Source organism: Nothoprocta perdicaria, unplaced genomic scaffold (genome assembly GCF_003342845.1).
Source record: "Nothoprocta perdicaria isolate Ctin4 unplaced genomic scaffold, notPer1 scaffold_88, whole genome shotgun sequence".
NCBI classification, from domain to species: domain Eukaryota; kingdom Metazoa; phylum Chordata; class Aves; order Tinamiformes; family Tinamidae; genus Nothoprocta; species Nothoprocta perdicaria.
The window spans coordinates 1,293,554-1,300,571 of record NW_020456176.1 but is presented as its reverse complement, the minus strand read 5'-3'; the positions used below and the strand labels follow the sequence as shown (position 1 = coordinate 1,300,571).

At 43.1% G+C, this 7,018-nt stretch overlaps 1 long non-coding RNA gene across 1 annotated transcript; it reads right to left on the bottom strand.

The window, feature by feature from the left end:
• Positions 1-1,447: 1,447 nt before the first annotated feature.
• Positions 1,448-3,632, bottom strand: LOC112958538. The gene is made up of 3 exons (XR_003251439.1): positions 3,522-3,632; positions 2,962-3,044; positions 1,448-2,297 (listed from the first exon to the last, which is right to left on the bottom strand). It is a non-coding gene; the product is annotated as an uncharacterized LOC112958538 (long non-coding RNA).
• Positions 3,633-7,018: the final 3,386 nt, after the last annotated feature.

The window sequence follows — 7,018 nt, the reverse complement described above, 5'->3', positions numbered from 1 at the left end:
ACAGAAGGATCCGTGTAAGTCACGGACGTCTCCCTGACAGCTCCTCATGAACATTTCCCTTCACTTCAGAGAGAGGCATGGATTTTTTTTTTTTTTTTTTTTTTTTGCAGGAGAATCGCACACATCCCATCCCCTCATACCACCCGTGTGAAAGCTGCAGTGCTGCCAAGATGTGCTGCCACAGAGAGATTGCCCAAGCCACCCAGACCACGGCGACAGTCCTTGTTTCTTCAGGACACAAGCAGGATGGGGCAGCGGGCGAGAAGGGCTGGCTCGTTCATCCCTCCCTGCCCTTCACCTTCTCACAGGTGCTCTGGTGCTGCCACTGCTGTGACAAGAGTGTGGGGAGCTGCACGAGACCACAGCAGCCTCCACGCTCCATCTCAGCACACCGGCTGGGTGACACCTCAGCACGGTGACACCTCAGCACACCAGCATGGTGACACCTCAGCACACCGGCTGGGTGACAGAGAGCTGCACAGAAAACGCTGCCTATGCCAGAGACACAGCCCATGCTTTGCAGAGCTGACTATGCAGCATTGTTTTTAATAAGTACTTAATAATACTAATGAAAAGAGATACAGCTGTGAATAGGTATAATTGCAGTGTTTGTGCCTGGTGTGCCTTGACTGTCGGGTCTGTGTCAGTAAGCCAGGTCTGTGTGGATGCATTTAAGGTGCTTTGGAGCTCTTGAAAAAGCAGGGAAGGAAGAGGCTGATGTTGCTTAAAGGTACACAGCAAGTGAAGAGCTAATAACTAGAGGAAATGAGATTTCTTGACACCACTCAAGCAGCCATGAATTTCTGTACGGCATTAGCCAGAACCACCTACTTATACTGTCCTTTAGTTAAACAAAACCCTTTGGTTTCTCAGTAAAAAGCCATATAGCATTAAATATTTTCATAAGTCAAGTGAACCTTAGGTAAAAAACAAAACTGGCCTTGAATGTTCATACACAATGTTGGGTTTTGTATCTAAATTAAATTTGATTATGAAAAGTTGGGATAATCAGTGAAAAATATCAATGCCACCCCATCACATATAATAAAGGCCCAATCATAGAGGTCAGACTTAGAATTTTGAATAATTTCAGGACTGAGTACTGCCATTAATTTCTATAGATATAGACTACAACATATTGCACACTCACAGTTTATAAGAAATCCAGAAACTGTGATTTTTTTCCACTATATGTTAATATATTGAGACTTAAAAAGAAAATATTCAGAAAAAAACACTGCCTGTTCACAGACAAGTTGTACATAAAAAAGTAAATAATTTCATTGAATATATTGTTAAAAATATTTGTGTGGCTTACTATATGCTTCCAGATTTTTTTTTCTTCATGTAGACTGCTTACTTTTTTTTTGGTCATGATTAATGTTCTCTTCCGTCATTAATAAATGACACAATTATTTTTAGCAGAAAGGTTTTCCGAAAGTGCCTAAGCAGGGCACACCAGAAGTAATGTGTTTCACGGCTTACAGAGCAGTGAGAACGATTCGCACGTTTTCAAATGTTCCAGACTTTTTGCAAACTCAAACCTGCCTTACATAAATTACACATACGATAATTCCCTACACAGGACAAATCTAAGGATTCTTTTCACCTATTTCATGACAATACATGTGATTTTTTCGAGAGTTGGAGCTCTAAGCACACATCAGTGTTGCTAGAAGTGCCTCTGAACAGACAACATAGAAGAGATTTTAAAAATCTTTTTAAGCTCCCCAGCGTATACAAGGTCTTTGTCCATAATCAAAAATGATGTTCCATTTTGTCTAGGAACTTTATGAATGCCCAAGGGAATGCAACCCTCGAGGAGCTGGCCAGTCCCTGAGCAAGCAGCCTCACTTGTACAGCTCATGTAGAGCAACCTATGGCAGGTAGGGCTAGGGAGGAGAGCAGAAGACCAGCTTTAAGGGGAGCAAATCCCATCTCGCAGTTAGAGGCAGGAGCCCTCTCCACATACCAAGATGCAGCAGACATCAAGCCGCGCTCTCTCCAGCCAACCTCTGGAAACTCCCCTGCTCAGCAGTTAAGTGTCTTCCCCATGCACCTCATACAGGGAGGCTCTTGGAGCTGTGCAGCTCTCAGAGCTCTGCAGCTCGCAGGGGACAGACCTGCTCTTCAGGCTCCGGAGGCTTCAGGCAGCTCCTCGCCGTGCTGCCGGCAGGGCAGACCGCACTGCACAGCTCCGGTCTCGGGGACGGTAGATTTGGGATGCCCGCCTGTACCCTCCATCACACCCGGGCGCTGCTGGTACCCAGTACAACATTACCACAGCAAAGCTGAACCTGTCAAGGGAAGGAACTCCATGAGGCTCAGGGAAAGGAGAGTGAGGTCCCAAAGGTAACTGCTCAGCCCTTGACATCCAAAGGGGCTTCCCTACGGAATGCAATAGTTTCAGGATACCAGTGAACATTTGCCCACTGTCAGGATCTGATCTCCTAGACTAACAAACAGCCAGAGAGAGGTCATATACTTTGGTTTTACAGCAGTTCTGAGGATGCCATGAAAGCCACTTTCCAGAACACAACAGCTTCAGGAAGCTTCTCCAACAGCTTCTGCTTCCTTGCTCCATTTTTCCCTCATCTTAGTGCTAATTCCTCTCCCTTAGTGCTAATTTTTCTCTTTCCTTCGTATCCTCCCTATCTGCCCATTGTCCCTTGCCAGAGTTCTTTCTCCCAAGTTCTTTTTCTATAACTTCTTCCACACTTTCTCACTCCATGCTGTGTTTCTTCTCCTGCCACCACACACATGGCTGGCGTTTCGGGTGGGTGAGCACAGGAGGCTGATGCTGAGAAATGCTCTCTCAAGCAACCAAGTTTCTTCTCCCAAGCCACTTAACAAGTTTAGTTAAGTGAGTCCTCCATAGGGTAAGCCTGGAGAGCTGATCTTGAGAATGGTGAATTCAGAGTGGTCACACAGGGAAAAGAAAGGATGAAATTTGTCATTTACCTCTCGCAGAGGCCTCCCAGAGCCCAAAGAAGAATACAGCCTTCAGCAGCAGGGAAGACAATTCTGTTATTTATTGGATGTACCTGGCAGATAATCAAAAAAATAAAAACAACAAAAAGGTGGTAGGAAGAGGCTGCAGGGATAGAGTATAGCCTGGGAGACTGACTCACCAGCTCAAAATCAGGCCAGCACACAGGCAAGCGCCGTAAGACTCCAAGCCTCTTTCTGATACCATTATTTTGCCTTAAAATCTAAACAAGAGTCCAATGCAGGTAACACTGTCACTGAGCTCTAACGTAAGACTAACTAGAATCTACCATAAGCTTTGTAAATCTTAAAGCAAAGCATGTTTGCCAAATTACATAAGCCTATCCCAGCCTTGAATAAGAGTCCCTACAACCCACATCTCAATATATGCTTCTAAAAAAACAAGGAAAACCACACTGACACACAGGTCTCAAGCAATTCCTCTTCCCTAACTCGCTCTCACAGGAGAAGCGGCTTACAAAGTAGGTCAGAGACAGGGAAGGGGTGTACAGCTGTGGAAGAGAGGCGCTTACCTTGGCTAGGGTTTCCCAAAACTTCTTGTCTCTTCCTGAAAAACCTTAACATTCTTTCTACTCTTTAGACTCCACAGTACCAATTTACCTGTTACAGACCTCACCCACTGCTCAACTTGCAGCATATTTCAATTAGTTGAAAGCTTACTTTTTAAAGGATTCAACTGGGAGCACTCAGCTTTGGAGGCATTTCAGCTGAGTGCTAATTAGCAACTAGCTGACTGTCAACTTCTCTTCCTCGAAAAGAGGGAAGGGTTGGTGATTCCCCTCTGAATTACCTGGCAATCAAATGCATGCTGAAATTTATTCATTAACTTATAATAATCATCCCTAGCACTTCTTTGGCAATTTTCATCTTCAAAGAGCTTTACAAACATTCATAGACACACTGCAGTGATTAGCAATAGGTAAAATAAAATTATGCAACTTCCCAGGTATAAGTAGCTCTCCTCCATTTTACAGGTGAGAAGAGGGAAAACCTGGGGAAATCAGTGAAAGAAATACAGGGTAGCTCATGAATTTATAGCTTACTGACTCATAGTTGGATTTTGCAGCACAAACATACTATTCCCGACACTAAGAACAACAAGTGATGGACAGACAGGAAAACCAACATGAAACGGATGATGCGCAGAGAAATTCTGTGTCTCTGTCCTTTAACTGAGCCAAACTCCCACCAAAGCCTCTGCAACATTCACCCCATTGCTCTGAAGCGACAGTTGTGCCTTATTACAAAACATGCAATGCCATTCAGTTTTAGTTATTGAATTATTTTAACACTGAGACCCAAACAACATCAGAAGAATGAAGTATACTGGAATATAACATCTCCTACACAGACTTTCTAGAAGTCTTTTATTTTGTGTTTCCAACTCATTCTCAGTTCTTTATAAAGATTTGATCTTAAACTTAAACCTTTGCACTTGCAAAATGCAAAGCAAAAGTTGCCAGGAAATGAAAGGATGCCAAATATTACCCATTTAGATTCTGAATATCACTGTGTGGAGGTGCTCTCTCCACATTTGTAGACTGTTTGCTTAATACATACAAAATCCAATCAGGTACCTGCATGCATATCTTGTAGGCACAATATAATTTTTTTAATTTGGCCTTTAAAATTTAAGTCTACATTATTGATTTAATTTTTATATTTGAAATGTTACCATGCTCTGCAGTGCTTGCATTTTGCCAAGGCCTCATACAGCTGCATAAATGTGACTGAAATAACCAGGAGTTTTGCTTGGAAAATCTGATTATGCTGCAAGAGCAAAATGTTCCAGCTCATGAGGGCGAAAGACTGGTGATGCCTCTCCCTTTAGTGAATAATGATTTTGTACCAAAAAAAAAAAAAAAAGAGTCAAAGCAAAATATACAGTGAATAAATCTTTTTCTCTTCTATATCATATATTCTTTCTTCTACACTTTATACCTCCCAGAGAAGGTACTCAGACCTCTATCCTAACAGTGATCAGAAAAGCCACCATGTATCTACTTCAGGATTTTAATCACATCAGACACATCTTAACCATGTCTGGCATGGCTAAGCATGGAGAGAGCATGGGAAGATGCTGCCACAGAATCACAGAATGTTTAAGGTGGGAAGGGACCTCTAGAGATCATCTAGTCCAAGCCCCCTGCTCCAGCAGGGACACCCAGAGCACGGGGCACAGGGCAGCATCCAGGCGGGATTGGAAGACCTCCAGAGAAGGAGACTCCAGAGCCTCCCTGGGCAGCCTGTGCCAGGGCTCTGTCACCCTCACAGTAAGAAGTTCCTCCTCACATGGAGAAGGAACTGCCTGTGTTTCTACTTGTACCCATTGCCCCTTGTCCTGTCACTGGACACCACTGAAAAGAGCTTGTCCGCTTCCTCCCTACATTCCCCCTTCATGAACTTATCCACGTTAATCAGATCCCCTCTCAGCCTTCTCTTCTCAATGCCATCCCTGGAGGAGCAGCAGATCCCAAGTCCTCCTGCCTCGTGGCTGAGCCAGGATGCCGGGCGCCACCGACGGCTGCTCCCGAGCAGCTCCAGCTCCCACCTTCTCTTTCACCACCACTGCTGATTTTAGGCTTGTTTAACTTTGGGTTCCACTCTCTGCTGTCTGTTGTCTTATTTCTTGGCCTCTCCCTGTCACAGAGATGAGGCAGTGTGCGTGGTCATTCATACTGGTGCACTAGGAACCTGCAGTTTTAAAAGCATTAACAACGTTTGGGATGTGTAATGCCATAGCTTTGGCATTTTATATACATTTGGCCACATCTTCCTGCTTGCAAAATGAAGTTTGAAGGTTGCTGATTAGAAAGTTCTGCATCCAGTGGAGCACACTGGTGCTAGCAGGCCCTCTCCAGTGCAAACTTCCTAATAAATACTGCCTCGATTTCAACATCTGGCTCCTATTAAATGAAACTGCAGATGTGAATCCACTGAAGACTGAAATTTTGGAGGGGACATAAAAGGCTTTACATTAACTGGTAAGATATTTTTGTTAATTTACAAAAGCAAAAAACCAATTCAAGTTACCAGAGCACCTGCAGTCACTCTTTCCTGTGTCCTAGCTAGAAAAGGTAGCATAGCAATGCCAATTATTTTAAAGCCACCTGATCCCTGCATTGATCAAAAAATGAACTTTCAGACTGAGGTCAGGTATGGCAACTCTAACTCAGAACATCCCTGGTTTTGCATTTTGTAAAATTAAAACCGTAAGATTTTGGGGGGAGAAAAAGGAAAGTGTGTAAGAAGGCAAGGATGACATTTAGTCAGTTAAAGAATTATTAACATAATAGGGACAATCACAGGGCTGTTTTACACTAACAGGGACAAGTACAGAAAATATTCTTGAGTCTTCCTACAGCCTCGCATTTCATATATATAACGTATATAGGTTCATGTGCATTTTAGTATGTGTGCATATACATGTATTTTCATGAATGTATCTAGCATATATATACACACTTTATGATTACATCTATTAGTAATACACATACATGTGATAATTGCATTTATTAGCAATGTATGTTATGCAAAGGTTAAACAAAGGAGGTGTTCCTGAATGTTAAATCTACACTGAAATTTGCCATTAAACCAGCACTGAAATCCAACAATTTCACACTTGGAAATTCTGAGGGTTCACACACACTGGCTGGCTGTAGGTTACTGTTGCTATTCCTTTCACATTTCCCAGTAGGTCTTAATTGTACTTACAGTCACTATGACACCTTTTGAAGTCTTTGCCACTTTGGAAATGCTGAAATTAAAATTCACATTAATTTCCTTGATTCTGAATTATCCAGCTAAGCAGGCGTCAACACTGGGCTGTCTGATTGGCCACTTGGCACCAGTAACCCCATAGAGCAATGGACTACAGCTAGGGACAGGCTATTCCAGAAAGCCTGGGAAGTACATCCCACTGCTGCTAAATGTGGACTTACAATGATTCATATTTTAATAAATCCTAAAGAAGCTTCCTCTTCCCCCTCACTCTGCCCCACACTCATCA